The 25,575-nt window shown below is 43.4% G+C and overlaps 1 long non-coding RNA gene across 1 annotated transcript; it reads right to left on the bottom strand.

Annotated features, from left to right (window-relative positions):
* LOC138797365 (uncharacterized) lies at window positions 1–16,546 on the bottom strand. Its single transcript, XR_011363923.1, has 3 exons — window positions 16,469–16,546; window positions 16,087–16,203; window positions 1–1,384 (listed from the first exon to the last, which is right to left on the bottom strand). It is a non-coding gene; the product is annotated as an uncharacterized lncRNA (long non-coding RNA).
* Window positions 16,547–25,575: the final 9,029 nt, after the last annotated feature.

Here is a 25,575-nt window from a genome sequence, read left to right on the forward strand (position 1 = left end):
GAAACAAAATCTGAAAATTGTGCATTGTAGGCATAATTTTATTGTCTGATAGTAAAAATGACACGTTTCGCGTTAGCTTGATGCCCCGTGATCAAGCTAACGCGAAACGTGCAATGGGGAGGAGGAGGACCACGCAGTCACCGGACTTAAGGTATACCCTGCACCTTTGCATGTTACTTATTTGGAAGCTGGTTAGGCACTGTCGCCATTACTGTGTATATTTGTAATTACCTCAGCCGCCCATATATCAGAGATTTTGTACATAGCCTCTTTACAGCACTGTGCACTTTAGCATATACTACCTTTGGACACTAGATCCTGCAGCACTGTGCACTTTACTGATTTTTTCCTTTGTTTGGGCGCCTGAATAATTGTATTACGCTTCGCCTCACTGCTCTATCATGTCCTAGTGATATCTGTGGCCCACCTATGTCATCTGTGCAAATCTGTCAATATCTTGGAATTTTAAAATATGTGTTTTTATGAATGTTATATGAATTTTCAAATAAAGTGTACATTGTTCATTATACTTTGGTGTGAGCTATCAGTTTTGTAGGAATTTTCTGTTTTAGAAATAGCCCTGTTACATATTTTGGTCTGTGTAGGAAAAGATGAGTCTTAACCCTGTATATGTGCAATAATTTATAGATCTTGTATAGAGGTCACAGCTTAATTGGAAAATTGATTACAAGTATTGACTTACCTCTCCCTGTGCTCACGGTGACTGATGGAGCCGGCCACAGGACCTCCGCTGAGTTCCATGATCTCCGGAGCTGATAAGTCATGACCCTGCTGATGGACTGGCGGGACACCGCTCCAGTCACAGATTGGCTGAGCAGCCAGTCCATCAGCCAGGACAGACCTTTTTCCCTGAGTTGTGACATCATCACAACTAGGGGGAAAAAGCCTTCCGGCGGGGGTCTCGTGGCCGGTCCCGCTGCTCACGCCAGGCACGAGGAGAGGTAAGTTAGAATTTGTAATCAATTTCCCCCCTTCCGGCTGCAGGATTTTATAATCCGCCGGACTTCTGTAATCTTACCAGCCTGGTCTTTGAAGATGATGGGAGAGATGTGTCACAACTGTCAGAGTATTTGCCCACAGCAGCCAATCAAATTCTTCCTTTCATGTTTTCAGGGATCATATGAAAATGAAAGTAGCAATCTGATTGGTTGCACATCTCCACATCTCCAATGTATTTAAAGTAAAGAATAAGCAATTTGTATGTGTGTATACTGATGTGGATAAATAGGAAAATAAGAACAATAGCCACAGAACATGACACATTGGGATTCTCAGCCATGGTTATATTTAGTCTCCAGATGTCTTGGCCCTTATACTCTGCAGTTTTCTGGATTTCACCTGTTCTGGGCAAGATGCCAATGATCTAGGCAGAGAGAAAAAAAAGAGCAAATTGCTATCCACCACAATCTGTCCACCCCTCACCCACGCTGCTCCATTTATGTGGTTAACATCACTTTATTGTCTGCAAAACATTGGGGGGTCCAGGGGCTCGCTGCCCCTCTAGGAATGAATGTTTTGCAGATTTTTATATGCTACCTTATCTTAGCAGGTGCTGACATAGTGCCCAAAGTCATTACCCAACACAGACATACTCAGTCAACTTCTTCAGGATGGGCACAGCACAACTTTCTTACTGTCAGGTTTATACAGTGTTATTGCTGAACATCCCAGCTATACATCTTTATCCCGCCCGGGGATGCCAACGTATAGTGTGGGGTACAGCAGTGAGTCCGTAAAGCTGGCCTACTGGAAGCCTACTGGTCTGGAAGCCGAAAACAGACAAAGTCCAGAAGTCCAATCAACTATAAGGCTATGTTCACACTGCGTATGAGTCCGGCCGCATTTCATACGCCGCCGTACATGTGCGGCTGAAACTACGGGCGTGGGAAAAATCGACATGCGGCCGGATGCGTACGCATTGTTTACATGCGCGCAGTACAGTTATGCGTACGCATTGTTTACATGCACGCAGTACAGTTATGCTTCCCTAGCTTGATTCGAAGCGATCTGAAGCAGGTCATTTACTTGGAAATCTTCACCCAGCCCAATAAAACTCACAGAACCTTTTGGATCGAAAATCAAGTTCAATTTGGCTGAAATAAGTACTTCGTACGGGGCCGCATGGAAATCCACGGCCGTGAGTTCGAACATTTCCATACTCAAATAATGGTCTTGTTCATTTTTCACTGCGCCGTATACGATCCGGCTGTAAGTTCATACGTAGTGTGCATTGTGCGGGCGTATATCGTATACTTTCAAGCGAACACATCAACCTCAAAACTACGTGCGTATATTCGCGGTTCGCACTACGAGCGGAATTATACGTAGTGTGAACATAGCCTAAATATGAATTGCACAAATAGCTATTTACATGGTTTTAGAAGGTATGTAGACAGGGTGCATCGTGGGGCTACGCCATTTACACAGCTCCCATTAAAAGTCAGTGGGAGTTTATTTAACCCCTTTAATCTGTCTGTTTCCAGTTTCCCGACTAACTCCAGAGGTCACAAACAGTCCAGAGGAGGCTGGAAAGTCTTTACAAGACTCAAAACCGTGTAGGAGCATTCCCATCTGATCAGTAGCCTACATTTGGAGAACACCCATGTCAGCATGCTGGCACGATATACTGCACTGTATCTGTGCCAAGTCAATTAAAGGGGTAATTCAGCAAAAAAAAGTTTTATTTCAGATAAACTGTTGCCAGAAAATGATATTTGGAATTTACTTCTATAAAAAAAAAAATCTCAAGTCTTCCAGTACTTATCAACTGCTGTATGTCCAGCATGAAGTGGTGTTTTCTTGCCCATTTGGAGAACAGAAGTTTTCTAGGGGGATTTCCCACTACTCTCGACAGTTTCTGTCATGGACAGAGGTGGCAGCAGGGAGCACTCAGTCAGACTGGAAAGACTACACTACTTTCTGCAGAACATATAGCAGCTGAAAAGTACTGGAAGTACTAGATTTTTTAGTAGAAGCAAATTACAAATCTCTGGCACTTTCTGATACCAATTGATTTGAAAGAAAAACAAAGACTGATGTCATAGTACAGAGATAATGTGCACAGTGATGTCATAGTACAGAGATAATGTGCACAGTCATGTCACAGTACAGAGATAATGTGCACAGTGATTTTATAGTACAGAGATAATGTGCACAGTGATGTCATAGTACAGAGATAATATAAACAGTGATGTCATAGTACAGAGACAATGTGCACAGTGATGTCATAGTACAGAGATAATGTGCACATGTCATAGTACAGAGATAATGTGCACAGTGATGTCACAGTACAGAGATAATGTACACAGTGATGTTACAGTACAGAGATAATGTGCACAGTGATGTCATAGTACAGAGACAATGTGCACATGTCATAGTACAGAGACAATGTGCACAGTGATGTTACAGAACAGAAATAAAGTGCACATGTCATAGTACAGAGATAATGTGCACAGTGATGTCACAGTACAGAGATAATGTACACAGTGATGTCATAGTACAGAGAAAATGTGCACAGTGATGTCATAGTACAGAGATAATGTGCACAGTGATAGTAGAAAAAAGGGAATCCCACAGCATCCGATGCAAAATAAAGTGTGTTTATTCACACATCAGGGTACAGAAGTGCAACGTTTCGGCCAATCCTGGCCTTTGTCAAGCATATACATGGTGTGTGAACAGGGGATATATATATGTGCAAAACATAAAAGAACCAACCCACGGGGAGGTACACGGGAGGGAGGGGGGAGGAGGAAGTGAAGACAAAAGAAGAGGGTAGAGAGAAAAACCTGGGATGGCACAGCTCGTAAAAATCAAGTATAAACATCTCATTTTGATGGTCAGCACAACCTGTATGTTTCAAATAGGTGTGTGATCATATGCGGTAAAACTTCTGACACCTACAAGCCGGGAATAAGTGCGCAACATACACATACATATACAATACATTACCGGGTCTTGGATGTAGCCGGCATGACAGGAGACTCTGCACGGAGAAGCGCTGACAGCTTCCGGACGCCAGGATCAGCTGACCCGTGTTGCCGCGCGCGTGCGTAGTCACGTGACCGGCAGAGTGACGTGGACCAATAGCAGATAGAGAGGGAGGAGCTGAGTCCCGGTAGTCATGGTGCTGGAGAAACATAAACAACGGGCTGTCAGAGCAGCCCGGTGTTAATGTCAGGAAGGCAACGGGGGCACCGTGTGTCAGGCTGGAAAGCTTCCAATAGGCAGAAGTTAGATAGAAGAGCATGTTAGTGGAGAAAGCATATGAGTCCAAGTAATGCATCACAGGAGGTGGCCAAATAATTAAAAGTCCACATAGAGGTGGACAAATAGAGAAAGTATAAGTAAATCCAGGGAACATGACCCGACATTGCAGGTCTGCACTGTAGATGTCAGTGCTGTGGGGCATAATAAAGGATCACAGTGGTGATCTCGCGATAACACACATCAATGCCGTAGGTGGCAGCAAAGTGGACTAAGTAGTGGTTAGGTGACCATGGGAGAAGTGACCCGACATCGCAGGTCTGCGCTAAATGTAGTAGCGCTTTGGAGCTACACCAATGGAGAGTGGCCAAACGGGGTGGAGCCTGTGATGGCCGGTATATGTAATATTAAATGGGGACATGAAACAACATACCCATCCACTGGACTCCAGAGTTCATGAGTAGTGGGAGAACCTACCGAGAGCCGTTGTCCTATAACAAACCCGTGCATGGCACCACAGTGTGTGTGGACTGTCATATAAGGGCAAGCATTAGCTCGGGATGGACTATAAGGCTCAATTCCTCCGCACCATATCATAAGGGTCAGTGTATAACGGCTGAGGGGTACCCTGGCCTGTATGGGCACACAGCGGTCCGTGTGGATTACACACAGAACCACATGTGTAACCACCAAGCCAGAGCAACAAGTACCCCCACCATCAACACAAATATCCACCCAGGACTGTATAGGTGTATAGGGTAAAGAGATAATGATGGTCACTCCTGGCCAAGGTACTAGGTCACCATAACTAACTACGGACAAACTAAAATAAATCCATAAAAGACTCAAAATATGATGCTCAACAGTTTATTTAGAAAAAGCAGATAGCAAACAGTGCATAGAAAGGAAAAAAGAAGAGAAGCAAGAAGGGAGTTCCAGCCATCCACTCCGGATATCCCATATATGTGGCACAGCAACCGAAGTCTCTCTCATGTCCGGCTAAATACAAGACCAGTCTCAACAGCTGTAAAGAAGGGGAGACACAATGAAGTTAGTATATAACTTGGCACATATGTCAGGAGATTCACATAGGTGAAACCACATTATCAGGAAGAACCGCTGTGCTAATCCCCACCCCTAAAGCAGAAAAAAGGAGGAAAATTAACAAACACCCGTACATAAAATGTCCATATAGAGATCAAACTATACAGAGCAGTTGTAACCGAAGGTCACAGATGCGCAATACTGTAAATCCAAGAACAAAGCAAAAATAGTGTATGTACATGGCAATTAGGTCTAAGGTCAGATAGATTTAGGAAACATGTTTAGTCAGAGAGAAACTGAGGGGAAATGGAGGCAGGGGCAGGAGGGGGGGGGGGGTTGAGGGGGGGAAGAAAAGGGAAAGGGGAGAAAGAAAAGGGGGGGGGGGGAAGAGAAAGAAGGAGGGGAAGGGGGGAAGGGGAAAAAGGGGGGGGGGGAAGGGAAAGGAAGGGAAAGGGGGACAGTGGGAATGGGAAGGAGGGGGTAGGGGAAAGGAAAAACGGGGGGTGGAGAAAAGAGAGAAGGGAGGGGGGGGAGAGGGAAGAATGCAAAAAGATGAGGCTGTACAGGAACATAAATAGTGTAAGCATATATACAAAAGATGGAGGAGCCAAAATTGTATGATGAATGGTACGGCAAATGGGATAATGTTCACTGATGTATCCCATACATCTGGAGCTAACACTATCCAACAGGTAGTAGTCCAACTGGGCTATGGTCAGACTGTCAAAGGTTCCATCTGATTTCCATATTGAGGCCTTTTGGGTGTAAAGTGTCCAGATCAAAAATCCATTTAGTCTCTTTAATTCTCAGGAGTCTTTGTCTGTCCCCACCTCTCCTGAGGGGGGGAACATGATCAATGATCCTATACCGCAACTGGCTAATGCTGTGATTTGCCTCTTTAAAATGTTTAGGAATAGGGAGATCAATCATGTTTGTCCGGATCGTACTTTTGTGCTTGCTGATACGTGTTTTAGCACTCATGGTTGTTTCACCCACATATGCAAGTCCACATGGGCATGTGATAAGATATATGACATAATCAGAATTGCATGTGTATCTATGTTTAATGGGTATAGCTCTGCCAGTGTGTGGATGGGTGAAATGATCCCCCTTGACCAAATTGTTGCAAGCGGCACATCCCAAACAGGGAAAATTGCCCTTTTTAGGGGGAGCCAGATAAGTTTGTGTGCAGATGGGTGTGACGGGAACCTCTGTTTTAACCAGTATGTCTCTGAAATTTCTGTTTCTCTTGTAGGAGAGAAGAGGCGGTTGTGTGAACTCATTAATACGAGGACACCCTCTCTGGAGAATACCCCAATGTCTTTTAAGTACTCTACCTATTCTATTGCTGTGGGTGCCGTAGGTAGATACAAAAGGTATCCGTTTGTTTGGCTCCCTGTTACGGGCTCTGAATGTCTCTGTACGGGTTATGTCAGCAATACGTAACCTGTGTTGGTTAATTACAGAGGGAGGATATCCCCTCTGTAAAAATTTGTCACACATTCTATCCAATCTGTCGTCTATTAACTCCGGGTCACTCACAATTCTTTTTACCCGTAGGAGCTGGCTCCAGGGCAGGGATTTGACCATATTTCTCGGGTGGTTACTGTCAAAGGTAAGTAAATTGTTCCTGTCCGTCTGTTTGGTGTAAAGATCCGAACCCAGTCTGTCGCCAATTTTGTATATGAGGGTATCCAAGAATTGGATTCGTTCCGTGGAGTGTGTGACAGTGAATCTGAGTTCCGGATGTGTACTGTTAAGTGTATCCTGAAAAAGAAGTAGTTCTGTCAATGTGCCGTCCCAGAGTAAAAACACATCATCAATGTAACGGAGCCAACTGCGTACCTTTGTCATATGTGCGGATGTGTATATGTTGGTCTCCTCAAAAATCGTCATATAGATGTTGGCGTAGGTGGGCGCCATGTTGGAGCCCATGGCTGTCCCCCTCTTTTGTCTGTAATATTCACCCCTAAATTCGAAGTAGCTGTGCTGTAAGATGAATGAAAGCAGTTCCTTGTACACATCAATCGAACACAAGTTGGGATTAGATGCCATACAGACATGCCTTAACAACTCCACTTTTTCCCCCAGCTGTTCTAAGTTTATTATTGAACTGCTTTCATTCATCTTACAGCACAGCTACTTCGAATTTAGGGGTGAATATTACAGACAAAAGAGGGGGACAGCCATGGGCTCCAACATGGCGCCCACCTACGCCAACATCTATATGACGATTTTTGAGGAGACCAACATATACACATCCGCACATATGACAAAGGTACGCAGTTGGCTCCGTTACATTGATGATGTGTTTTTACTCTGGGACGGCACATTGACAGAACTACTTCTTTTTCAGGATACACTTAACAGTACACATCCGGAACTCAGATTCACTGTCACACACTCCACGGAACGAATCCAATTCTTGGATACCCTCATATACAAAATTGGCGACAGACTGGGTTCGGATCTTTACACCAAACAGACGGACAGGAACAATTTACTTACCTTTGACAGTAACCACCCGAGAAATATGGTCAAATCCCTGCCCTGGAGCCAGCTCCTACGGGTAAAAAGAATTGTGAGTGACCCGGAGTTAATAGACGACAGATTGGATAGAATGTGTGACAAATTTTTACAGAGGGGATATCCTCCCTCTGTAATTAACCAACACAGGTTACGTATTGCTGACATAACCCGTACAGAGACATTCAGAGCCCGTAACAGGGAGCCAAACAAACGGATACCTTTTGTATCTACCTACGGCACCCACAGCAATAGAATAGGTAGAGTACTTAAAAGACATTGGGGTATTCTCCAGAGAGGGTGTCCTCGTATTAATGAGTTCACACAACCGCCTCTTCTCTCCTACAAGAGAAACAGAAATTTCAGAGACATACTGGTTAAAACAGAGGTTCCCGTCACACCCATCTGCACACAAACTTATCTGGCTCCCCCTAAAAAGGGCAATTTTCCCTGTTTGGGATGTGCCGCTTGCAACAATTTGGTCAAGGGGGATCATTTCACCCATCCACACACTGGCAGAGCTATACCCATTAAACATAGATACACATGCAATTCTGATTATGTCATATATCTTATCACATGCCCATGTGGACTTGCATATGTGGGTGAAACAACCATGAGTGCTAAAACACGTATCAGCAAGCACAAAAGTACGATCCGGACAAACATGATTGATCTCCCTATTCCTAAACATTTTAAAGAGGCAAATCACAGCATTAGCCAGTTGCGGTATAGGATCATTGATCATGTTCCCCCCCTCAGGAGAGGTGGGGACAGACAAAGACTCCTGAGAATTAAAGAGACTAAATGGATTTTTGATCTGGACACTTTACACCCAAAAGGCCTCAATATGGAAATCAGATGGAACCTTTGACAGTCTGACCATAGCCCAGTTGGACTACTACCTGTTGGATAGTGTTAGCTCCAGATGTATGGGATACATCAGTGAACATTATCCCATTTGCCGTACCATTCATCATACAATTTTGGCTCCTCCATCTTTTGTATATATGCTTACACTATTTATGTTCCTGTACAGCCTCATCTTTTTGCATTCTTCCCTCTCCCCCCCCTCCCTTCTCTCTTTTCTCCACCCCCCGTTTTTCCTTTCCCCTACCTTCCCATTCCCACTGTCCCCCTTTCCCTTCCTTTCCCTTCCCCCCCCCCCTTTTTCCCCTTCCCCCCTTCCCCTCCTTCTTTCTCTTCCCCCCCCCCCTTTTCTTTCTCCCCTTTCCCTTTTCTTCCCCCCCTCAACCCCCCCCCCTCCTGCCCCTGCCTCCATTTCCCCTCAGTTTCTCTCTGACTAAACATGTTTCCTAAATATATCTGACCTTAGACCTAATTGCCATGTACATACACTATTTTTGCTTTGTTCTTGGATTTACAGTATTGCGCATCTGTGACCTTCGGTTACAACTGCTCTGTATAGTTTGATCTCTATATGGACATTTTATGTACGGGTGTTTGTTAATTTTCCTCCTTTTTTCTGCTTTAGGGGTGGGGATTAGCACAGCGGTTCTTCCTGATAATGTGGTTTCACCTATGTGAATCTCCTGACATATGTGCCAAGTTATATACTAACTTCATTGTGTCTCCCCTTCTTTACAGCTGTTGAGACTGGTCTTGTATTTAGCCGGACATGAGAGAGACTTCGGTTGCTGTGCCACATATATGGGATATCCGGAGTGGATGGCTGGAACTCCCTTCTTGCTTCTCTTCTTTTTTCCTTTCTATGCACTGTTTGCTATCTGCTTTTTCTAAATAAACTGTTGAGCATCATATTTTGAGTCTTTTATGGATTTATTTTAGTTTGTCCGTAGTTAGTTATGGTGACCTAGTACCTTGGCCAGGAGTGACCATCATTATCTCTTTACCCTATACACCTATACAGTCCTGGGTGGATATTTGTGTTGATGGTGGGGGTACTTGTTGCTCTGGCTTGGTGGTTACACATGTGGTTCTGTGTGTAATCCACACGGACCGCTGTGTGCCCATACAGGCCAGGGTACCCCTCAGCCGTTATACACTGACCCTTATGATATGGTGCGGAGGAATTGAGCCTTATAGTCCATCCCGAGCTAATGCTTGCCCTTATATGACAGTCCACACACACTGTGGTGCCATGCACGGGTTTGTTATAGGACAACGGCTCTCGGTAGGTTCTCCCACTACTCATGAACTCTGGAGTCCAGTGGATGGGTATGTTGTTTCATGTCCCCATTTAATATTACATATACCGGCCATCACAGGCTCCACCCCGTTTGGCCACTCTCCATTGGTGTAGCTCCAAAGCGCTACTACATTTAGCGCAGACCTGCGATGTCGGGTCACTTCTCCCATGGTCACCTAACCACTACTTAGTCCACTTTGCTGCCACCTACGGCATTGATGTGTGTTATCGCGAGATCACCACTGTGATCCTTTATTATGCCCCACAGCACTGACATCTACAGTGCAGACCTGCAATGTCGGGTCATGTTCCCTGGATTTACTTATACTTTCTCTATTTGTCCACCTCTATGTGGACTTTTAATTATTTGGCCACCTCCTGTGATGCATTACTTGGACTCATATGCTTTCTCCACTAACATGCTCTTCTATCTAACTTCTGCCTATTGGAAGCTTTCCAGCCTGACACACGGTGCCCCCGTTGCCTTCCTGACATTAACACCGGGCTGCTCTGACAGCCCGTTGTTTATGTTTCTCCAGCACCATGACTACCGGGACTCAGCTCCTCCCTCTCTATCTGCTATTGGTCCACGTCACTCTGCCGGTCACGTGACTACGCACGCGCGCGGCAACACGGGTCAGCTGATCCTGGCGTCCGGAAGCTGTCAGCGCTTCTCCGTGCAGAGTCTCCTGTCATGCCGGCTACATCCAAGACCCGGTAATGTATTGTATATGTATGTGTATGTTGCGCACTTATTCCCGGCTTGTAGGTGTCAGAAGTTTTACCGCATATGATCACACACCTATTTGAAACATACAGGTTGTGCTGACCATCAAAATGAGATGTTTATACTTGATTTTTACGAGCTGTGCCATCCCAGGTTTTTCTCTCTACCCTCTTCTTTTGTCTTCACTTCCTCCTCCCCCCTCCCTCCCGTGTACCTCCCCGTGGGTTGGTTCTTTTATGTTTTGCACATATATATATCCCCTGTTCACACACCATGTATATGCTTGACAAAGGCCAGGATTGGCCGAAACGTTGCACTTCTGTACCCTGATGTGTGAATAAACACACTTTATTTTGCATCGGATGCTGTGGGATTCCCTTTTTTCTACAGTTCAAAGCTCACACCAAGGATTGTGAGCCGTCCTGCGTGCATCCTACCTCTATTCTTTGATCAATTTTTTGGAGTATCTCCGAGGTGCTGTTGGAACTCTCTGTTGTTTTGGAATGTGCACAGTGATGTCATAGTACAGAGACAATGTGCACATGTAATAGTACAGAGACAATGTGCACAGTGATGTTACAGAACAGAGATAAAGTGCACATGTCATAGTACAGAGATAATGTGCACAGTGATGTCATAGTACAGAGATAATGTGCATAGTGATGTTACAGTACAGAGATAATGTGCACATGTCATAGTACAGAGACAATGTGCACAGTAAAGTCATGGCAGGGGTATATTGTACACCATGATATTATAGCAGAGGGATCATGAACACAGTGATCTCACAGTACAGAGATAATGCTGGCAGTGATCTCACAGTACAAGAACAGCATGATATCATAGCAGAGCACACAAGAGAGGTCAATTATATGTATACTGTGACGTTATAGCATAGCAAAAAACCTAAAATAATGCTACATAAATGTATAATGCAAACAAGTGCAGTACAGAAATGAATGTAATGATGTCATCAATAGGAATAAAACTCTGAAGCTTCTGAGAAGATGATGCACACAGCATGGAAAACCACAGGGATCCATAGTATATATATAAAAAAAAGCAGAACTGTGCCCACCCTCCCTTTAGGTTGTTGGGATGTTCATGCAACTAGTCCCTGAGGCTGTGATAAGGGCTCCTGGGGAAGGAAGATTTATCCCAGGATCCTACCCTTCATAGTCTCTGGTCATATCTTACATAGGGATGTCGTCTCCCCAATAAAATTCTCCTATGTCACAATTAAATTGAAAATAAAATCGGGGCACCAGGACCTCCTGCCCTGGTATGGTGGGATGATGATATGCAGTACCTGACAGGGTCCTAATTTTAATGCCTCCTATAGGCTCTTCACCTTCTATGTACAACACTGGTAGAAAATGTAACATCCCTTTAACAGAGCGTAAAAGAGTTGAATAACACATTCAGCTCTGCTGCATCTATACTGATTAGCGGGTTATGCGTCTATGTACTCACCATCATTCCAGCTTCCTTAGAACAAGAGTTCTGAAGAGGATACTGCACTTTATATCTTATATTATTTCTTCCTAGGAAATGAGTATCACATGCTATGGAGTAACAGCATTTCCTCATTGTTGCATACTGACTCTTTTGATTTCTTGTAATTGACAACGTGAGTTCTTTACTAATTTTGTCTCCTGAGTTGGGGGAAGAAATTCCTGTAATACTTTGCCTGAATAGACAGCGAGGACCCGAACTGTAGAGTTCTTATATAGGGTTTTATATAGTAACAAGTCACTAAAATATATAGAGATCTCTATCCTTATAACTAAAGCGTATGGTATAGTTGCATATCCCCTTCCAATATATTTAAAAAAATTACTTTTTTTCTAAAAAAGAAAAGTACAAAGAAAGTTGAGCTCAGCAATTGTTTAAAAGGAACTGATCATCCCAATTGAGCTCATATGATTCCCTGGATCGCCCTATAAAGCTCATGCAGCAGCCACGGCATTTACTGGCCGTGGCTGCTGCAGGAGCTTTATACCGGAAAAAAACGAGTTTAATAACCGAGTTGGAGAGGTAGTCATCTGGGCGGCTCCCCATCCGTCACTAGTCACCGCTCTCTGTCAGTGCACTCAGAGGGGATGATTGACAGCCAGAGAGGTTGGTTACTGGCCTCTCTGCCTGTCAATCATCCCGCCGAGCGTGCCTACTCTGGTAGTCCCGTCTCTTAGTTATAAGATTGGTGGTTTGTGCAGTGCAGACTAGTATAGTCTAGAAAGCAATGCAGTTGAGGAGTGTTGCGGAGTATCTATTTGTTATTTACTGTCCAAGCCACGTCTGCTTTCTACTGAATCTGCCATTTGTTATTTACCCTTGGTCCCCGGGTCAAGACCTGTCTGCTGGCACCCATACGTTAATCTACTGTGCTGCCTATATCTGGAACATACAGTATTTAAGGACTACAGAGCTGGCACAAGGACTTTGATTGTAACATCATATCAAGAAGGGACAGCGTTTGACATCTGAACTATCTGCTACTACAGCGATAGCACAAGCTCACACCTACTCAGAAGTGGATGCAGAGAGGTTTATCGGTGGCATATGCCGTGGTGGGATCTTAAAATTATAAATTAATGTTCAGAGAAATTATAAACAACTTTGATGGGAAACACAAGGGCGGACAGAGACTGCAGGGAGCATGAAGGAATGAGCAGGGCAGATGTGGGCACATAATGCAGCACTCTCTGTCCGGGGAGAGAGGGGTTACAGCTATGGAGAGATTACCTCCACAGTCCTGTCCCCTGATGCAAGCCCCAGCCTGAAGTAGATCTGCTATGATTTGGAAGGTGAGGGAGACTTCCTGGGTCAGAGTACAGAGCTGTAGACCCCGCTATGCAGACCATTCCCCTCCCCCACTCGTGCTCCCACCCAGTACAGGGAGCTCTTAAACCAAAGCAATGCTCTTAAACCAAGTCACAATTTTGAAAAACTATGAGCTCTTAAACCAAAACGCTCTTAAACCAAGTTACTCTTAAACCAAGGTACCACTGTAGATTTGTGTCTGTATTTGAACATATATATGTAACCAATTTAAAGGTATAGGCACACTACTTAATATCCTTAACCTATATAAGAGCTGAAATAGCTATAATAGAACAAAGTCCAAGGCACAATCAGTATGAAGTATTCAAAGTCTTCTTTTGGAGCAAACACTTACACTGCAACATTTTGCATTCAGAGCTTCCTCATGCTGTATGAGACACAATACAATACAGAGTAAGTACATAGATATATATGTTATGTTACATTGCCCTCTGCTGTTCTCTCACGTGTACTGCATATGTATTTACATTGTGCTGTCTTATCACTGGTCACCAGTACATCACTCTGTTCAGACCTGGAACTGCAGCTCAGATGGTCACCTAGCCAAGTCGAAGAGAAGATGCCATAGGGCTCCATCACACTTTGCATTACTTCATTCCAGATAATACAAACAGTGGCATACTTACAATGATTGTATGCCGTGTAAAAAAAGATGACTAGGTGTTCTGCTTCTAGGCAATCTGACAGACAGTGTTCAAATACCAGAGGGCATTGGAGGGGACCTATATACTACTACATGGGTGCCTAGAGGGGACCAATATACTACATAGAGGCACAGGAGGAATATATATAGTACTTAGGAGTATAGAGGAGACATATATACTACATAGGGGGACAGAGGAGGCATTTATACTACTTTGGCGCACAGAAGGGCATATATAGTACATGAGGGCACAGAAGGGGTATATCTGTACTACATGGAAGTACAGAGGGAACCTATATACTACATGAGAGTACAGAAGGAACATATATACTACATGGGAGTACAGAGGGAACCTATATACTACATGGGAGCACAGAGGGAACCTATATACTACATAAGAGTACAGAGGGAACCTATATACTACATGGGAGCACAGAGGGAACCTATATACTACATTAGAGTACAGAGGGAACCTATATACTACATGGGAGTACAGAAGGGACAAATATACTACATGGGAGTACAGAAGGGAACCTAAATACTATATGGGAGTATAGAGGGAACCTATATACTACATGGGAGCACAGAGGGAACCTATATACTACATTAGAGTACAGAGGGAACCTATATACTACATTAGAGTACAGAGGGAACCTATATACTACATGGGAGTACAGAAGGGAACCTATATACTACATGGGAGTACAGAGGGAACCTATATACTAGGTGGGAGCACAGAAGGGACAAATATACTACATGGGAGTACAGAAGGGAACCTATATACTACATGGGAGTACAGACGGAACCTATATACTACATGGGAGCACAGAAGGGACAAATATACTACATGGGAGTACAGAGGGAGCCTATATACTACATGGGAGTGCAAAAGGGAATCTATATGCTACAGGGGAGTACAGAGGGAAACTATATACTACGTGGGAGTACAGAAGGGAACCTATATGCTACATGTGATTACAGAGGGAACCTACAGTATATACTACATGGCAGTACAGAAGGGGCATATATACTACATGGGAGTACAGAGGGAACCTTTATACTATATGGGAGTACTGAGGGAACCTATATACTACATGGGAGTACAGAGGGAACCTCTATACTACATGAAAGTACAGAAGGGACATATACACTACATGGGAGTACAGAGGGAACCTTTCTACTACATGGGAGTGCAAAGGGAACCTTTCTACTACATGGGAGTACAGAAGGGACATATATACTACACAGAGGCCCAAAGAGGACCTAAAAAAATACATGTGGGTACTTAAGGGACATATAGTATATACTACAAAGGTGGACAGATAAGGCATATATACGATATGGGGGCACAAATCCTTCAACTGTGAATTCATTATGGATTCTGACTTACACATTGAAAAGCATAGGAAAGCTTCTCTTTACAGGAGAGTAAAAGCACAGACTGATATATCAAAGATATACCACGTGTACCATGCAGTGTAGCTGGCTATACTTTTGTATACAGCAAAAACACAATATCTTGCAATGTATATAGATAGATAGATAGATAGATAGATAGATAGATAGATAGATAGATAGATAGATAGATAGATATAATGTAATGGTAAATGGTTTCTGCTGAATGTCATTTGTTTTTATCATTCATTTCACGTACTATATATATATTTTTTCCCCTTAAACATATACATTAAACTAGCACTTTTTCCGCCCAGCCTAAGGTATCCTAAGGTAAGCAACATAAGCGTATATATAAAATGAATAGTTATGGCTCTAGGAATGTAGCGAGGCAAGAACAGAAAACATTGCTGTATCCCTGCCAAGTTTCTTATAAATTAAACTTTTTTTCACAGCATTGTATAATGTAATAAGATTAACCTTGTAATATATGTAAAAGAAATGACTCACTTCTCCCCTAGGATTCACACTTTGCATAAGTAAAATATTCTTTGATTTCCCACAGCTTTTTATTTTCTACTCGGTTCTGTTGCCGCAGCGGATGGGTTGTTGTTACATTGCTCATAGCTGCAGAGCAGGAAAGAGATTTATGCTATTACTATATCTACCACACAGAGCATTGCCTACAGAGCTGAAAACAGCAAGCTGTCCATAGATATACATGGGAGTCTCTGTAACACTATTATAACTGTGGACCTGGTACCATTTCCTGTCTATGCAGTGGTCGGCATTGCCATGTAAAATAACTGCACAGAGTATTTCAGACGAGGACATAAACATCCCAGCAAAGTACTAGCTATAAAGTAATAAACAAAGTCCCAGAAACAAATACCTTAAAGCAGAGAAGCAGAAGTCTCAGGCTGCTAAAGTTACATTGTGCATAGTCAGGCACGTCGCTGCACACTACAGTTTGTGGTCTGAAACTTGGCAAGAGATCTAGGACACGCCCGATTTTAGCACATATTATAATAGTGAATAGGCTGGCAGATTACTGTATTGTTTTGGGCTAATGCTTATCTAAGTGAGTGACAATACAAGGTAGACCATATGAAAAAGAGAAACAGCGCCATTTTTGTCCATGGGCTTGGTCTGGTATTGCAGCTTATCCACATGTGAGAGAATGGTTCTAAACTCCAATACTAGGTAGAAACCACTACCAAGAGTGGCACTGTTTCTGCTGAAAGTCTGCTCAAACATACAGGATTGGGAAAAGATTAAAGCGATTGTACCAGTTCAATCCTCATGCTAAGCTTTTTATACAACCTTATAGGCGTCACCGGGCTGATTCCGCTGATATGGTCCTTTTTTTGCTCAGTTCCCGCAATCGGATTTATTTTAATATACAAATGAGGTTAGTCAGTGGGCCCAGCGCCCCGATATCCCCTACCCTGGGTGACGTGCACCTTCTGAATCATGTCTGGCCCCAGCCTGGCTCTGCCTCAGCAAGTCGCCCAGGGATATTGGGGGGATATTGGTGCACTGGGGGTGCTGGGCCCTCCTCCAGTGCACCGAGCGACCTTATTTGGATAATAGCGCAGATTGTGGGAATCGAGCAGTGGATTGAAAAAAAGACCACACCAGCGGAAGCAGCGCCCATGAGGCCGTAGAAAAAGTATGGTGCATTTCTAAGCATAGGATCTGAGGAGCTCAAGTGAAGATTGGGTTCTTGGTCACCTCACTTACCAACACCCTTCTCTCCTAATCACTTACAGGATGCTTGATAGGAAGGCCGCTGTGTTCTTGGGAATTTCAATTTACCACAGGTGCCTCCAACCAAAGTGTAGATCCATCTTAAAGCGTCTCTGTACCCACAGCTTGTACTGTTGGATATCTGCTTTTAATTTAAGATCTGTCCTGGGGTCTATTCGGCAAGTGATACAGTTATTGTCCTAAAAAACAACTTTTAAACTTGCAGCCCTGTGTCATATTGGCCCTGAGTGTCTGTGCCCTAGGCCTGCAATGCCTTTTCATCCCTCCTCCCTGCCCTTCTCATCATTAGGAATGCTCCAGGCAGGATTTCTCCTATTCATCACCTGTCTGAATAGGAGGGATAGGAGGCCCCAGAGCTTAATTTCAAGTGTTATGCAAAGGGTCTGAATACTCAGACTTTCTGAATGTACTGTAAGTATAAACCTAGTTGAAAAGGAATTGTTAAAAAATATTTTTTATTCATAGAAAAAAAGTAAAAAAATAATTATATGACTATTGGTGAAGTAAAGTGTTATGATAAAGCAGCTCACTGTTCACTGTATGAATTGATACATTCCTCCCATGTTCAGTCGGCTCTCAATAAGTTTTATACATAGGAATTTACAAACTCCTAATCCAAACATTGTACATTGTAGATCCCAGAATATCATATTAAAGTAATGAAGCTAAGTAGAAACAGGTGTAATCCCTTCTTATGTAAAATTTCATGGTAACTAGTATATGACACATCCAACCTTGCAGAGTGTTTACTATACAAACAATAGAAAGGATCTGAAAGCTGTGAAGTGGTCCCGTCCATTATACATCCACATAGAAAACTAAGCCATATGGTAAGCCTGATGCCAGTCTAAACCAAAGACACTGGGCATACCAGAACTGCCATGAATACATACATCACTAGATTGTATCTGGGAAAAGAGTCAATTGAGGTTCACACCATACAATGCTTCCGTCCATTTTCCTTGATAGTTGCAATCATCTCTTGCCCTCCTGGCTTTCCTCATAAGGAGGGATAGAGAGGCGGTGCAAGCCTAGGGCACAGACACTCTAGGCCACACCGATTTGACACAGGGCTGTAAGTTTTATAGGACAATAACTGCATTGCCTGCCGAACAGACCCCAGGACAGATCTTGGGTTAAATGCAGCTATCTAACAGAACAAACATTTTTTTTTTTTTTTTGGGGGGGGGGGGCAGACTGTGGTTACAGAGTCGCTTTAAATGACCCATTACAGAAAATGGTTTATGGTCAGCTTCAGAGGGAATCGGTGTACTACATTAAGTGGTTATAGAAGTAAACCTGTGTGAGATTAAGGTTGTTGCTGGATATTTTTTATTTTATTTATTTTTATACAAGGCTACCTTATAAAAGAAAGTAAGTGGTACTCACCTGCTTGATCCCTCACTGCTGCCATTCCAGCAATCCCCTGTCATTATTGATCATTGTTTTCAGGTCCTTGGCTCCAAGAAAAATCTGACTGTGTCAAAACATGGAGTCGGAAGCATTGCTCAGCCTGAGCCCTTCATTTTTTTTCCAGTGCCAGGCAACGCCTCTAAGTAAGGGTTAGATTTCATTTTGGATTTACTTTCAGTATCCTCTTAGAATAATACACCAAAATATGTTATTAAATAAGTTGTCCAGGTTTACAAATAGCACCACTCTTTGGGTGTTGTTTTGCATCTCATTTCCATTAAAGCGACTCTGTACCCACAATCTGTCCCCCCCAAACCACTTGTACCTTCGGATAGCTGCTTTTAATCCAAGATCTGTCCTGGGGTCCGTTCGGCAGGTGATGCAGTTATTGTCCTAAAAACAACTTTTCATCCTGCAGCGCTGTGTCTAATGGCCGGTGCTTACATTTGTATATGCATTAGGCTGGCACCACCTCTCCGTCCTTCCTCCCCACCCTCATTATTAGGAATGATCCAGGAACATTTACTGCTGTTTGAGCTTTGCACAGGTGTATTAACGATCCAGCCCATGTGCCGGGCTACCACAGGTGGGGAATAGGAAGCAATCTGCCTGGAGTATTCCTAATGATGAGGAGGGTGGGGAGGAAGGACAGAGAGGTTGTGCCAGCCTAATGCATATAGAAATGTAAGCCCCGGCCGTTAGACACAGCGCTGCCGGATTAAAAGTTGTTTTTATGACAATAACTGCATCCCCTGCTGAACGGACCCCAGGACAGATCTTGGATTAAAAGCAGCTATCTGAAGGTACAAGTGGTTTGGGGGGTCAGATTGTGGGTACAGAGTCGCTTTAAAGTGAATAGAGCTGGATTGTAGCTCCCCACACTGAGGACAGGGGTGGCGTTATTTTTGCAAGAAAGTAGCTGTTTTTTTCTTGTCCTAGATAACCCCTTTAACCATAAAAAGTTCCAAGCAGAGATCTTGAAAGCGGTGCAGTAACCTGGGGTTGCTTGGTGGGCCCAGTGTTGGGGTGTACCGACTAGGCACTTGTCACAGTGGCCAGGAGTGGTATGCCCACCCCCAGGTATAGTAACACTGGCTTTGTAAAGGTAGGACCAGGTGCGTAGGTGCCGCTGCAGAATGAATACAGAGTCCAGGAACAGTTTACCTAGAGAAATCTTCACTGCAATACAGCTTATATTTTGAGGGTAAGGTGCAATAAGTAATAAGAAAATAGTACTGTCCTTTCTTGTAGTGGACAACAAAGAGTAGTTAGCTTGGGGTGTGCTTGAGGTATCCGTAGTAAGTATTACTTGTGTAGAATAAGTCCGTAGAATAAGTCTGTCTTGGATCCTTGTCTAATAGTAAAGAACTCTGCCAGGGCAACGTGTAGTATAAGTTAGTGACTTGCTTGAAGATTCTTGTACTTACGGTTTAAGGCTATGTTCACACTACGTACGTCTCCGGACGTAGCGCGTTCTGTGAATAAGCGGCCGGAGACGTAGTTTGCGTACAATGGAAAGTATACGATGTATGGCGGCACAGTTCACACTATGTAAGAACCTACGCGAGAATCGTACACGGCGCCGTAAAAAATGAACCAGACCATTGTTTGAGGACGAAAATGCCGTAACTTACACCCGTAGCGTAACATGCGGTCCCCTACGTAGTGGTGATTTCTTTCCTATTCATTTTTCTAGCTTTTTGTGCCGATCCAAAAGGTTCTGTGGGGTGTCCGGGGCTAGGCGAAGATTTCCAAGTAAAAGACCGCTGTCAGATTGCTACGTAGGGCGCTCGGGAAGCGTAAATAGACTTCGGGCGTAAGTTCGCGCTCCGTACATAGCCGGCCGCAAGTAGCGTAAATCCCCGGCCGGCTATGTAGCGTAAATCTAACCTCTCAAGGTTCCCCGACAATGTGGAGCAGGAATCAGTGGAGTTCATTGGCTTGCTTGCACTTTGCTCCACTGCAGACAAAGCCTTTGTTTTCTTGGATTGTCCTGACTAAGCTATAGAGGTTACCCCTGGCGTAGACAAGGTATCCCACATTACAGTTACCCCACCTTTGGGTTTAGCACTGCATACTTTCACAAAAACTCCAACAACTAGAACTCCTTTCTCTCTCTGCCACTAAACTGAACAAGAGCTCTCTCACAAGGACTAGTAAAGCTTAAATAGGGGTGACCAGGACTAACCTCCTATTGGTGGAGAAAGTGCTGGAGGAGGTGCCTATTGTTCCCTGGACCCTAGTACTGCGGTGCACTGCTGTGAGGCTCGACCGATCACTTGACAAGATTGCACCACGGTGGTGGCTGGTCAAGATACAGCCCAGCCAGATGTTGTACTGTCGTGACGCCAGTGCCAGGTGGGCACACAGGTATGGTAGTCGGTGACCTGCCGGGCTATGAGAGGGTTCTCTTGGGTGCTTATCACGGTGGTCCAGAGTGGAGTTGTGACCCACCCGGACTATTGGTACCGCCATCCACAGAAAGGGGAGATGACCCAAGGAAGGTGCAATTACTGTGTCAGTGTTTAAGTAATAATCAATAAGTCCTGTTACCATTAATAAACTTTTCTTTACTTCAGGAACACTTGATACAGTAGTATACAGTTGACTTGTGACTTGACAATATACTTTGGACTTGACTGACAAGACTTGTGCTGAGAGCTTGAGAGGTAGAATAGCCGTGCTGACTTGGTTGCATGCTGAGAAGTAGAGTAAGTTCAGAGAAGTAGACAGGAGAATGTCACAAGAGTCCGAACCCAAGTAGTAATGTGCTCTGCCGGAACTTTAGAAGTAGAATAAGTAGAATATTTGAGAGTAGAGAGAATACTTATGCCTGTGTTTTGACTTCTTGTCTTTCCACCACCTATTGCCCCCCAGTGACGGTTGACCCATCCTATGAGGGTGACACAAGCCCCAGACCTTGTTACCTGGGTTGAGCAGAGTGGTCAGGTTTACATGGTTACACCCGCGCTGTGAGATAGAGTATGTAGGCTTCTAGCAACTTTGCTCTATCCAGATCAGTTCCTCTTGCTTCAGGATACTGCCCTGCACCTTAGACTTGTTCTCGGCATGGGCTGGGATGATCTCTGACTTTATCCTCTCTGTGAGTGTTTAGCACTGCATGAAGTGCTGCTTTCAAGAAAAGAGTGTCCGTGCTTCCCATGTCTGTTTGTCGACTATCACACTCCAGACTAGACTACACTGGACGTTTCCTCTAACAGGAAACCTGGCATAAGCCAGGGCCCAACTTGACTGCTGTAGGGACCGTTCCGTTCTGGCTTGTGTCCTCTTTGTAAAGAAACCATACTAAGACTGACTAAGTGTGAGACCACTTCCTCTCCTCATGTTACAACTTCCTACAGGGTATATAATACCTGCTGTGAGTGGATGAGAAGAGAGTGCAAAGGAGAAAGAGAACAGAGATATGTGGATAAGAGAAAAAAAACTCTCATTGGTACACAAATCACAAAAAACAATAACCCCTTGAGTACTACAGCTGTGCAATACATAGATACAAGATATACATACTAGTGACATCTAGTGGCAAAACTTAGGCACTACTTCATCACCACTTTTACTTAGAGTACAGGCTTTTGCGAGGGACGTACAAACTAGTAACACCTATGGTGGGACACCAAAGTACTACGTCTTACTATGTTGTATGCCCATTCATTTGCATGATCAGGGCTAAGCACTGTGTATTCAGCACAGTAAGGCGTAGTTTGTCCATTCTTCTGTCTTTCCTGTTATCTCAGATAGTTTGATTCTTTGTTGTCTTCTTCTCAGTCTAGCCTTGCTCTCCTTGTATGAGCCTGCTTTCCTGACTTTAATATTGGAGTTTGACTTAGCATTGACCTCTTCTCAGCTGTGTCGCAATTCTGACCCAAGCTCTTTTGGTTATTATACCAGCTGGCTCCACTAGTCAGTGACTGCTCTGGAGACACAACCTTGAGATCTGTTCTTTGGTGCAAGTAAATTATTGTTCTCCTTCACATATAATTTACATATTTATGTGATAAACATTTGATTTTCCCAACTTTGCTCCAAGGGATACCCCCTACAAAGACTAAAGCTGGGTCACTATCTAATGAACATGTACCAGCAAAAATACTAAGGCTTTATTTACACATCAGTATATTTTTGTCATGTCTGCATATTTTTGCGTAAATTACTGAAGTAATTATTATTATTATTTATTTATAATGTCCATAATATCAGCAAAAAATTGGGATCCCGTAGACATCTATTGGTGTGTGTGTGTGCCGCAAATACAGTCCACGCTAGGACATGTCCTTTTTTTCAGCAGGTCCTCAATAATTGCTGATCTGAAAAAAAAAAAAATGAGGATGTGCGAATAGGCACATAAAAACAATGGGATCCAAATTTGTCTGCAATCACAGACAAATTTTGTGGACATGTGAATGATGCCTAAAGCAGGAGAAATACCAGATACATACTTACCAGAGGATCAAAACCAGTTAGTTAAATTAGGGTGAATCTTGTGAATTCTTTGAGGAGTACAGTTTTTAATATGGGGTGATTTATGGGGATTTCTAGTTTACAGGCTTCTCTAACCCACTTCAGAAAATAATTGATCTCTTAAACAAAAATAGATGTTGGAAATTTTCATGAAATTTTTCATAAATAATGATTTTTTTTTAATTGCTTCTGATCAAATTCTTTGGTTAGAATAGGGATGGCAAGGAAAGCAAAATTTGAGGAACTAGAAATTAACTATGAAGATAAAATCATTTTTAGGTTTACAGTTCTGTGTGGATTCATCCCTATATTCCCCAGATCAAATATAACACAGTCTGTTTGCTGTAAGACACATTCTCTATCTATCTTCTTGATGAACAGTCATATGAACCAGCGTGGCTGCTATAAATACAATGCCCCGGGCCAGATGAGCTCCTGACACAATTTAGCCTGTGTATTTTGTCTGCAAAACCTAAAACTTTACAGTTCTTCTGAACTACACTACGGACACTTTTGTGTAGGCCGAGAGTCCTGCCTGGGCATTAGGTCTAGGAAATAGCTAAAGAGACACCTGTGGTAAAGCCACAATCAATAACACAAGTGAATATGTATATGTATATGTATATGTATAAACGTTGTTGTTTACAAATTCTGGCCAAAATAAGTGGCACACTGGACTTTCTCCTCATTTATTATGCATTTTAGACACCTTTTTTACACTTTACTGGGTTCACACTATGTATATTTGAGGCTGTATTTGTGAGGCTGTATAGCAACCAAAACCAGGAGTGGATTGAAAACACAGAAAGGCTATGTTCACATAATGTTGTAATTGAGTGGATGGCCGTCATTTAATGGCAAATTTTTGCTGTTATTTTAAAACAACGGCTGTTATATTGAAATAATGGCAGTTATTTACCGTTATATGACAGCCATCCACTCAATTTCAACATTATGTGAACAGATCCTTTCTGTGTTTTCAATCCACTCCTGGTTTTGGTTGCTATGAGGACCTGACTTGAGGACCAAATACTGCCTGAAATATACATAGTGTGAACCCAGCTTCACATGGCAAGGTTTATGTAAAAATGGCTGAAAATTCTGGTGGACTTTAAAGCGACTCCGTACCCACAATCTGCCCCCCCCCCCAAAACCACTTGTACCTTCGGATAGCTGCTTTTAGTCCAAGATCTGTCCTGGGGTCCGTTCGGCAGGTGATGCAGTTATTGTCCTAAAAAACAACTTTTAAACTTGCAGCCACGAGCCCAACGGCCAGGGCTTAGATTGTGTATGCATTAGGCTGGCACACCCTCTCTGTCCCTCCTCCCCGCCCTCATCATCATTAGGAATGCTCCAGGCAGATTGCCACCTATTTACCACCTGTGTGAATACTGAACATGGGCTGGATCGTTAAGACACCAGTGCAATGTTCAGACAGGAGAAAATGTTCCAGTGGAATTCCTAAATGATGAAGAGGGTGGGGAGGAGGGACGGAGAGGGTGGTGCAAAGTTAGGGTACAGACACTACAAGCCCCGGCCGTTGGGCACGACGCTGCAAGTTTAAAAGTTATTTTTTAGGACAATAACTGCATCACCTGCCAAACGGACCCCAGGATAGATATTGGATTAAAAGCAGCTATCCGAAGGTACAAGTGGTTTGGGGGATCAGATTGTGGGTACAGAGTCGCTTTAAGTCAGATAATAGATGGTATAAACTATGAGTAGACAGATTTATCAAATAGCCTGATAAACATGGCACATTTAAAGATTGTCTAGTCTAGACTGTCTAGGTTTGCACTTTATTTTAGTAAATGTGGGCCGGTATCTTACCAGACAAAAATGCTTCCTTCTCCTGTTATAAAGCATCTCCCCCACTCTCAAAATCAGCAGGATGGAAGTAGACAAATGGATGGCTTCCAAAGGCGCTTGTACCCTTCAGGATCCAGGAAAAGCTGAGTCCAACAGAAAGTGAACAACAACTCTTTTATTGGTAAAATGGCCAAGCGTTTCAAGGGACTTATTGGTGCCCTCTTCATCAGGTCCTTTGGAAGCCATCCATTTGTCTACTTCCATCCTGTTGATCTACTTACCGGCCCCAGGAGGGTGTTTTGGAGGGTGGCAGCAGCTCCTCATCTACTTTCACGCTGTATCCAGGTGAGCAATACAGAGCTGTTTTGATTCTTAATAAGTTTTTAAAGGATCTAACCGCACATGCAAGCGCCCCTGCTTTATTCTTTTCTTTCATATATACTCTCAAAATCAGCTTTTGTTTACTGGTCATGATTTGCAATCTGATCCCTGAGGAAGTTACTGTACAAGTCTCTGGAGGGGGGCAGG

The sequence above is a fragment of the Dendropsophus ebraccatus genome, chromosome 7, assembly GCF_027789765.1.
Source record: "Dendropsophus ebraccatus isolate aDenEbr1 chromosome 7, aDenEbr1.pat, whole genome shotgun sequence".
NCBI classification, from domain to species: Eukaryota; Metazoa; Chordata; class Amphibia; order Anura; family Hylidae; genus Dendropsophus; species Dendropsophus ebraccatus.